Source organism: Manis javanica, chromosome 17 (genome assembly GCF_040802235.1).
Source record: "Manis javanica isolate MJ-LG chromosome 17, MJ_LKY, whole genome shotgun sequence".
In the NCBI taxonomy this organism is placed as follows: domain Eukaryota; kingdom Metazoa; phylum Chordata; class Mammalia; order Pholidota; family Manidae; genus Manis; species Manis javanica.
The window spans coordinates 2,325,664-2,335,770 of record NC_133172.1 but is presented as its reverse complement, the minus strand read 5'-3'; the positions used below and the strand labels follow the sequence as shown (position 1 = coordinate 2,335,770).

Below are 10,107 nucleotides of genomic sequence, written 5' to 3'. Positions count from 1 at the left end.
CTGATTTTTCTCAAACTATTCAAATTCAGTTATACAATATCCATCATATCATTGATAAGTTTTCACAAATGCCTAGGGTGCCTAACTGGTTTTCTTCGTTTCACTGGAGATGGCTGGTAATTATAGGTCTGCTTTGGTTATGTAGCTGTATTCCTATTATGTTAATGTGTGTGTGCAATTTAATTAGTAGTTTAAAACCTATACATGCTTAAGTTACTGTACAAGAAGATATGTCAAAGAAATAACCGATCTTCCCATGTTTTCTTCCATCCGCTACTTCTATAGCTTTTCTTCTTCCTTCCTAATTACAACCCTTAAGTAGAATTCATGCCTCATATCAAAATTACTGAGTATCATAATTCTTCCAAGTGGTAAAGATACCTTGTCGCGTGCCCTGTCCTCGCCGGCAAGAACAGCATGCAACAACAGCAGGATTCTTCTGCAGAAAGCTTTATTCTTCAGCTCTTTGTGAAACAAATGAGTTGGGCAGGACCCAGAGGGGAAGGAGAGGCTTGCTTATATAGTTCTCATGCTCTGACCTGGTTGGTGCGGCTCCATATGCCTTATTAGCATAACCATTTGGTGGGTCTCATTGGTCCTTATGCCAAGGCGCAATTAGCATGTAGTTTAGTGGTGTGGGATGATTTGTCATTAGGAAGTTCGGGGCCTTCCGGCTGCCCTGCATGGGGCGCTATTTTCTGAGCGCGGCTGCCAACATCTCCCCCTTTTTTGTCTAACAGAAGCTCAAGGCGGAACTTGCCAGCAGAGGCGGAGACAGAGGCCTGACCTCCATCATACTTCCTGATGCCCCCTTTTTGGAGAGGGGTTCTGGGCATCTACCCCTATGCAGTCAGGCATGCCTCTCAGAGGGGTCCAAGACCTCTTGCAGTGCTTTGCCTCGCATCCTCTGGCTGGCGTTGGGACCGCTTGGTACAAAGGGTTTGGACCCTTTTTCTCAACCCTCTTGCACCATGAGCTTCTTAAAGAAAGCTGTGATTAAGCATTGAGGTACTCGGGCCTGGTGCAGTGCCACATGGGCTCAGGGTGCAAGAGCTACCTCAAGCTAAAGCCGAGCTTCCTTCTTAAGCATGTTGAGCCACACTTGGGGAGAGGCGCCAACGTCTATCGCCATTAGGGCTTGAGCAAGGATCACCTTGTCCTGCTTATGTTGGTTGCGGAGTCTGCATAACAACCAGAGTAAGAGCATGAGACCTCCAAGCAGGAACACGCCCATCCCAGCCATGCCCGCCCACTCCTTGACGTGGGAGAGAGCTCTGAGGAACCAGGAAGAGAGTCCTTCCGCTACGGAGATATCTAGACGGGTGGAGTTGATGTGGATAATTTCTCGCCGCAGCTCTTCTAGTGTCCCATCGAAGTCTTGGGACCAGTTTCCTGAAAGATACTGGGACAGGTCTCGTGACAGATTAGCTGCCCGTGTAAAATTTTTATATTGAATGCTAGTGATGCAGAGGGCACGATATTTCCGCTCACATCCCAATTGGGCCATTTGCCAGAGCACCTCCATTTGTTCCTCCACGAGATCTATGCGTTGATTGAGGATCATTATTCCTCCTTTCAGTTTGCCATCAAGTGTGGACTGTTGGTCCAGGGCAGAAGCTACTGAGGCTGCAAGGTTATTGAGCTCTGTAGCCGATTTGATGGAGGTGTCTAAAGCTATACCAGCGGCGGTGGCTGCGACCGCGGTCGCGGAGATCAGGAGCACTATGGCGGCTGTAACACCGAAATCGCGCCTTTTTCGAAACAGAGTCATGGTGTTAGGGGCGTCTACGGGAACAGGGACCCAACGGGGGATGCGGACTACCAAAGCATTGGTAAAGTTACGCGCATCCCAACACTGAGACAGAAAGCAGGTTTCATTGGAGCAGGAGTCAAAGCTACTATTGGATAAGATAAACAGAAATGGGGGGTATACGCATACTGGAGAAGGTGGAAAAAGGGAATTAGGTGACTCTGGACCTGATTTTGCTGAACACGTGTAGTTCTCGTTGTTATGGGTCATGATCATGTTCCAGTGTGCGCGCATGTGGTTATTCTCGCACCAAAAGGTGATATTTTTTACACCGATTCCCCCACCCTGGAGGGCGGAAAAGGGGGAGAGGTCGGTACACGAGCCATTGACTCCACACAGCATCCATTTATGGAAGGGGTTCATGCTCAGCTGCTGACGAAACTCGCCTTCGAGCACCTTTACTGGCCACCAAGCCTCATTGGCTGGCCGTCCCTCCATATCTGGGGAGATGGTAAACTCCTGCCTCTCAGTTGCCCACGTTACTACAGTTGACTGACAGTCAGTCCAGGGCCACAGCTCTCCCTCATAGTCGCCCACACAATGGGAGGCATATTTGGGTTGACGAGGCCTGTCGGTGGAATTGTTCCTGGGAGAGTGTACAAATGTGCCATTGATCCAGAGAACCATCTGGTGGATAGTCATGTTCTTATAGGACGGGCTCCCTTCCTTATTAGGCCCTTCAAATTTAGCTGACATAACGGGGAGGCTACTGGCCTCTAGAATTATGTCACTGAACCATCCGTATTTCCTCCGTTTCAGGGAGATACAGCCAGCTAGATTCTGAGTGGTGAAGCATAATGACCCATTAGTTACGAAGGATCGGTTTTCTCCCAGGGGAGCTACTAGGGTGTCTTTAACTAAGTAGGGCAAGTTCATACTAGTATTGGTAGTGAAAAAGCGCGGAAAAACGGCTGCATTGAAACGGACAGGCATAGGCTTAGGAAAGGCAGACAGGATTCCCCATCTCAATACTCCCTGAGTCGGGGTCTCCAGTGTCAGGAGCAGGGTCAGGAGGTACAGCGAAGACATCTCCTTTGTTTAGGACTTTCCTCGTTAGGCGCTCCGGGATCCAGAAGGGATTTTCTTCACCCTGGGGGAAAACACACACAGCTCCCCTGGATCTGATTATGATTGGATCCGGGCCCTTCCATTGGTTAGATAACACGTCCTTCCATTTTACTAGTTCTTGTGGGTCTTTTGGCCACTGATTATGGCGATCCGCTGCTGTATGGCTTTGAGCATCCAGATTCAAAAAATTTATAGTGAAAAGTGCTAGGGCTATGGCAGTTTTTGGTGTGGGGGGTATATATTCAATTCCCCCTTTTTGTTTAAGTAAATAGGATTTGAGCGTGCGGTTCGCGCGTTCCACAATCCCTTGACCCTGTGGGTTGTAGGGAAGGCCAGTGATATGTTTTATCCCCATGTGATGACAAAATTGAGCAAATTTTGTAGAGGTATAGGCTGGGCCATTGTCTGTTTTCAGAATCTGTGGTAACCCCCATGCGCTCCAAGCTTCAAGGCAGTGCTGGATGACATGGGAAGCTTTCTCTCCTGACAATGGGGAGGCAAAGATGACTCCTGAACAAGTATCCACGGATACATGTACATATTTCAGTTTCCCAAAAGACGAAATATGCGTCACATCCATTTGCCAAACTTGTAAAGGCCTAATACCTCTGGGGTTGATCCCAACATGAGGTGTGGGAAGGAAGCTGCAGCAATGTTGGCAGCTAAGGACAATGTTCCTAGCTTCGGCCCTGGTTATGCTAAACCGCTTGCGCAGTGTTTCGGCAGTGACATGAAATTGTGTATGGAATTTTGAAGCTGTGGTGATAGGGTCTAGCAGGGGAAAAGCTATATTTCTGGTTGCGAGGTCTGCCAGGTGGTTGCCTTGGGTCATAGGCCCGGGAAGGCCTGAATGTGCTCTGATATGAGTTATATACAAAGGAGATTGCCTATGAAGTAGTGCTGATTGTATCTGTTTGAACAAAGTGGCTACTGGGCTGGACGCTTTGATTAGCCCGGCCACTTCTAGAGATTTGACTGCATTAACTACATAACAGGAGTCAGACACAATATTTAAAGGTTCAGGAAAGATTTGTAGGACCTCTAAGACTATGCGACATTCCACTATTTGTGGAGTGTCAGGCGTGTAGCCTTTTGTCACAACTTTGCCATCATGGACATAGGCACCTGTGCCTGTCTTAGACCCGTCCGTGTAAACTGTTTTTCCATGAGGCAGCGGGGTTAGGCTAGTGACCCGAGGAAATACTAGGAGATGATTTTTGGCGAAGTTGATGAGGGGATGTTTAGGGAAATGATTATCAAAGGTTCCTGAGAAAGTGTAAGCAAGTATGGCCCAATCATCGTTCATAGCACATAATACTTGTATCTGTTCTACGCTGTAAGGGGTTATAATTTTAGCTGGAGCCTCTCCGAAATGTGTCATGGAGGTTTTTACTCCTCTCAAAGCAAGTTTGGCCACGGCTGCTGGATAGTACTCTATTGTCCTAGCCTGAGAGGCTTGGGGATGAATCCAGATCAGTGGGCCGTGCTGCCATAAGACTGCTGTTGGCAGCTCTGGGGTGGGAAGGACACACAACTCAAAGGGTTCATTCGATTGCACTCTATTTAATTGTGCTGTCATCAAAGCCTGTTCTACTTTGCGAATGGCTTGTAATGCCTCAGGTGTGAGGGAGCGCGGTGACGTTAGTTGTGGGTCTCCTTCTAGGGTTTTAAATAGTGGAGTCAATTCAGTGGTGGGTATCTTTAAGTATGGGCGCAACCAATTAATATCCCCTAGGAGTTTTTGGAAGTCATTCAAATTTCGCAATTGATTATGTCTTATCTCAAGCTTTTGGGGGCAAATTACATCTGTGTAAATGGTTGCTCCTAGGAATTTGCTAACACTAGATTTTTGGACCTTCTCGCTTGCTATATTCAGTCTCCAATTTTCTAGGGACCTAGTGAGATCTATATATGCTTCTTCTATTTCCGCTGGTTGTGGGGAGCAAAGAAGGATGTCATCCATGTAATGGATGATCTTTAGCGTGGGATAGGTCTTACGAATTGGGTCTAGCGCTCGCTGAACGTACAGTTGACATATGGTGGGGCTATTTGCCATTCCTTGAGGGAGGACCTTCCACTGAAATCTGGCATCGGGTTGTTCATGGTTAATAGCTGGCAAAGTAAAAGCAAATCTTTCCCTGTCCTTGGAGCTTAGAGGTATAGAAAAGAAACAATCTTTAATATCTATTATGAGCACTTTCCATTCTTTGGGTAAGGCAGAGAGGAGTGGCAGTCCCCGTTGTACGGGTCCAAGCATTCTCATTTGAGCATTTACTGCTCTCAGATCATGAAGCAACCTCCATGATCCTGACTTTTTCCTGATTACAAATATGGGTGTGTTCCATGGGGACACAGAGGGTTCTAGGTGTCCCACTTGGAGCTGCTCTTGCACTAAGCAATGAGCTGCTTCTAATTTTTCAGAGGATAGGGGCCACTGAGGAACCCATACGGCCTCCTCTGTGAGCCAAGGTATGGGCATGGCATCTTCAATGGCCCCTATGAAAAACCCAGGCCGTGACGGTCATTCTTTACTTTGGGCAGGATGGGCTCTATGTGTCCCTGTTGGTGTTTCCCCAGCCCCTTGCCAGGGATGTATCCCATGTCCATCATCATGCCTTGGGCGGGGGTGGAGTATTCATTAATGAGTTTGAGGCCTAAGTCTCTCGTGACATCCCTCCCCCATAAATTGACCGGTAGAGGGAGTACATAAGGGGTGACTGTACCCTCTTGTCCTTCAGGGGCTCGCCATTTCAATGGTTTGGCACTAATTGAAGGGCTTGACTCATATCCTAAACCTTGTAATGAATGTGAGGATTGGGTCACAGGCCACTTGGAGGGCCACCAGGTTGCAGAGATAATACTTTTATCTGCTCCAGTGTCTAGGATTCCCTCAAAGCTCTTTCCCTCTATTTGAAGAGTTAATTTTGGTCTGTCTGCTAAATCTAATACTATGAAGGCTGAATCCCAGTCAGAGGAGCCGAAGCCCCTTTCTCCCCTCTCCGTGTTGGTAGCAGGATAATTGGCGTGGAGACTAGGTAAAACTAAGAGCTGGGCTATGCGGTCTCCCGGGGATATAGGATAGATTCCTCTGGGAGCCGAACACATGATTTTTACCTGTCCTTCATAATCTTGATCTATGACTCCGGGATGAACTACCAGGCCTTTCAATGCAGCAGAAGAGCGCCCTAGGAGTAACCCAATGGTATTTGGTGGTAGGGGGCCTTTAAAGTCTGAAGGGATAGGCTGAACTCCCATCTGTGGAGTCAACACTATTCTGGTGGTGGCACGGATGTCCAATCCCGCGGAACCTGAAGTGGCTCTCCTTGGGGGGCCTGGTTGTTCCCGAATGACACTTGCGTGCTGGTTGCCCCATATATTTGCGGGCCCTGGTGACGGGGGCCCCTCTGGGCGTTTTTTGGCAACTCTAAGGGTTTCCCTTCTATATCTTTAATAGACCGGCACTCATTAGCCCAATGCCTGCCTTTCTTACACTTAGGGCACAACTCAGGGGTCTTTTGGGTTGTTTGTTCTGAAGCTGGGCTCCTACACTCTCTCTTTATATGTCCTAATTTCCCGCATTGAAAGCATTTGATACTTCTGTTAGTGATCCTGGCTTGTTTGTGGCTCTGTAATATGGCCGCGGCTAGGCCCGCATTGGTGAGTGGCCCTCCTATTTCTCTACAGGCTTTCAACCAGGCATGTATCCCTTTTTGTTTCCAGGGTGTTATCGCCTGTCTGCATTCCTTGGTACATTGTTCAAACACTAATTGCTCCACTAGGGGCATTGCTTGTTCCTGATCTCCAAATATTCTGCCTGCGGCCTCCATCATACGAGCGACAAAGTCAGAAAATGGCTCGCTCAGCCCCTGAATAATTTTTGTCAAATTGCCTGATACTTCTCCTTTGTTGGTGAGGGCTTTCCATGCCTTGGCGGCGCACGTGTTTATTTGTGCATATACCTGTAAGGGGAAGGCGGTCTGGTCGGCTACCCACTGTCCTTGGCCCGTCAGCATATCATATGACCATGCAGGCTGTCCTTCGGCCGCGTTTGCGCGTGCCTGGGTCATGCTGATATCATGCCACAATGCCTTCCATTCTATGTATTGCCCCATACTAGAAAGGCATGCCTTAGTTACATATTGCCAGTCTGCGGGTGTCATGGCTGTCTCTGTTAATCTCTCAACTTGTGCTATGGTATAGTTAGCACTGACTCCATAAGCCCGAACGGATTCTGCTAACTCCTTAACTTGTTTATGGCTCAGGGGCTGGTGAGAGCGTACACCGTTATCCTCAAATACAGGAAACATTTGTCTAATTGCCTGAAGAGTATCTGGGTGGCAAAAGGAGAGTGCGCCACTCACGTAAGGTGGCGGGGCAAAGGGCGTCGGGGGACACCCTGCTTTCATTTTTTCCTTGGTCCGCTTTTCAACTTTGCTGGTTCCCTTACTTCTACACTCTGCGGTTTTATTTTCTTCCCCTTCCTCTGTGGACGTTAATTCCTCCTCAGATTCCCTATTGGAGAGTTGGAGGTCCCTCAACTCTTTCCAGGGGTATTTACTATTTTCTCCGAGGCGATTGTCACTCGCTTCTCGGGGCTCTTTCGCTTTTGCCCTAGGCGGGCTTTCTCCCTCACTCTGAGGTTTCTTTACCTTCGTTTTTGTGGCCTTTTTTCGGCCGCGCGCGCTCTCTGTTTCCCGTTCCGTTTCTGACATGCTCTCTTGGATATCTGTCAATGCTCTCTGACCTTCTTTTATTACCTTTTCACATCTCTCATCTTGCAGACAAGCTCTAATCAGTTTCCAGAGGGGCCTGGTGCCTCCCCTCAGGCTACCCTCCTCCTCCTCTCTATCAAGATCTTTCCCCAGTTTGTCCCAGCTCGGGATTGAGAGGGACCCTGAACAAATGAACCAGGGGGCCACACGGTCTATCTCCTTCACAAAAGATCCTAAGACTTTGCTGGAGACCTTCAAGTTTTGCTCTTTGAGAGCTGTCTGCAGCGCCGTGACTAATGACGGTGCATTCCCCATGGTGCCTCCTTATTTACAGAGAACCATCAACCATCATCCTAAAAAGCAGGGGCCTCTCGGAACTTACCCCTCCGGGTTTTCTTCTGACCTGCAGTTCTGAATCCTCTCCAGATGTCTGAAGGGTCCTCCCTGTGCCGGTGATGTTCTGGTTCCCGGGATTCGGCACCACTTGTCGCGTGCCCTGTCCTCGCCGGCAAGAACAGCATGCAACAACAGCAGGATTCTTCTGCAGAAAGCTTTATTCTTCAGCTCTTTGTGAAACAAATGAGTTGGGCAGGACCCAGAGGGGAAGGAGAGGCTTGCTTATATAGTTCTCATGCTCTGACCTGGTTGGTGCGGCTCCATATGCCTTATTAGCATAACCATTTGGTGGGTCTCATTGGTCCTTATGCCAAGGCACAATTAGCATGTAGTTTAGTGGTGTGGGATGATTTGTCATTAGGAAGTTCGGGGCCTTCCGGCTGCCCTGCATGGGGCGCTATTTTCTGAGCGCGGCTGCCAACAATACCTCAAGACAAATCTGGGCAGAGAAGCCACAGGGCATAAATCTGCAAAGAAGTAAGAAGCTAACCTTTTCAAACAATATTGCTTCTCTCTCACTTACCATCTTTACATTTCCCTGTATGGCCCCGGAAGATGACGGGTTAGCCAGACACGGGTGATTCCTCAAGGGAGGAACAACCTAAGACAGGCACAGTCGCAGGGGGGCCATCAGGTGAGAAATTGGGGATCAATAGAGGTGAGGCTTAGAACCTTACACCCCCTGTTTTGAGAGAAATCTTCTGCATCTGTGGATGTTTTACTGCCCTTGTCTAGCTTGGATTAACACTTAGTCTACAGGCACACACCTGATCATCTACATTTGCTTTCTTACAACACCAAGTTATGTTTTCTACCTTTATCTTGCATATACCTACCACTTCAGCATTTTATTAAAAAAAATAATAATAACAATAAGGGAGAAATGTGGGATTCACATATAAATCAAGTATAAAAATCAAGCGAATATTCATATTTGACCTGATTGTTTATAGTTCATAATGCGTGATCAAAACTGAAAGTTTCTGTGACGACTGCCCTTGTACTGTTCACCATGTAAGAACTTATTCACCATGTAAGAACTTGTTCGTTATGCTTCAGAAGATTGGAGACTGATGAGAATTAGGCTAGGGGTGGATTAATGATTGTGCATTGAGTCCCCTATACAGAATTTTATTGTTGTTAACAACCATTTGATCAATAAATATGAGAGATGCCCTCTAAGAAATGATTAAAGACTTAAATTTAAGACATGAAGTCATAAAAATCTTAGGATAAAATCTAGGCAAAAATCCCTTGAATATAAGCATAAGTAATTTTCTTTCTGGACACGTGTCTCTGGGGAGGGGAAACAAAAACAAAAATGAACAAGTAGGACTACAGCAAACTCAAAAACTTCTGTACAGCAAACCATCCATAGGACCAAAAGGCAGCCTACAGTATGGGAGAATATATTGTAAATGATGCATCCCATAAAGGGTTAACATCCAAAATGTACTCATACTACTCAACACCAAATAAACAAATAAACCAATGAAGAAATGGCCAGTGGACCTGAATAGACATTTTTTCCATATAAGAAATGGTGATGGCCACCAGGTTTGTCCAAAGATTCTACACATTGTTAATCAGCAGAGAAATGCAAATCAAAACCACGAGATATCACCTCACAGCAGTCAGAATGGCACTTATCCAAAAGACAAGAAGTAACAACTATTGGCGAAGATGTGGAGAAAAGGGAACCCTCTACACTGATGGTGGGAATGTCAATTGGTGCAGCCACTGTGGAAAGAAGTATGCAGGTTCCTCAAAACTAAAAATCATTCAAACCATTAATTTCACTTCTACACATTTATCCAAAGGAAAAAATCTCTGATTGAAAAAGATTTATGCACCCATAATGGCTTCTGCCACATTATTTACAATAGCCAAAGACGAAAACAACCCAAGTGTCCATCAACAGATGAACAGATAGGGCCACTGCAGTGAAGAGAGTCTGAGAAATGACGATTCCTAGGCGTCTGTCCAGCAGGGGCTGATCGGGGGAAGGCGGGGAGGCAGCGCTGGGGCCGTCAGGGCGGGTAAGGATGCTCAGCAAACAGGGAACCCAGGCTCACGCATCGCGGATGGTGTTACTTTGAGCCAACTTATCACTAACATTAA

General features: G+C 47.1%; 1 long non-coding RNA gene across 1 annotated transcript; it reads right to left on the bottom strand.

Moving 5' to 3' along the window:
- Nucleotides 1–432: 432 nt before the first annotated feature.
- On the bottom strand, nucleotides 433–8,402 carry LOC140847037 (uncharacterized). Its single transcript, XR_012126636.1, has 2 exons — nucleotides 7,973–8,402; nucleotides 433–2,900 (listed from the first exon to the last, which is right to left on the bottom strand). It is a non-coding gene; the product is annotated as an uncharacterized lncRNA (long non-coding RNA).
- Between the last annotated feature and the right edge of the window lie 1,705 nt (nucleotides 8,403–10,107).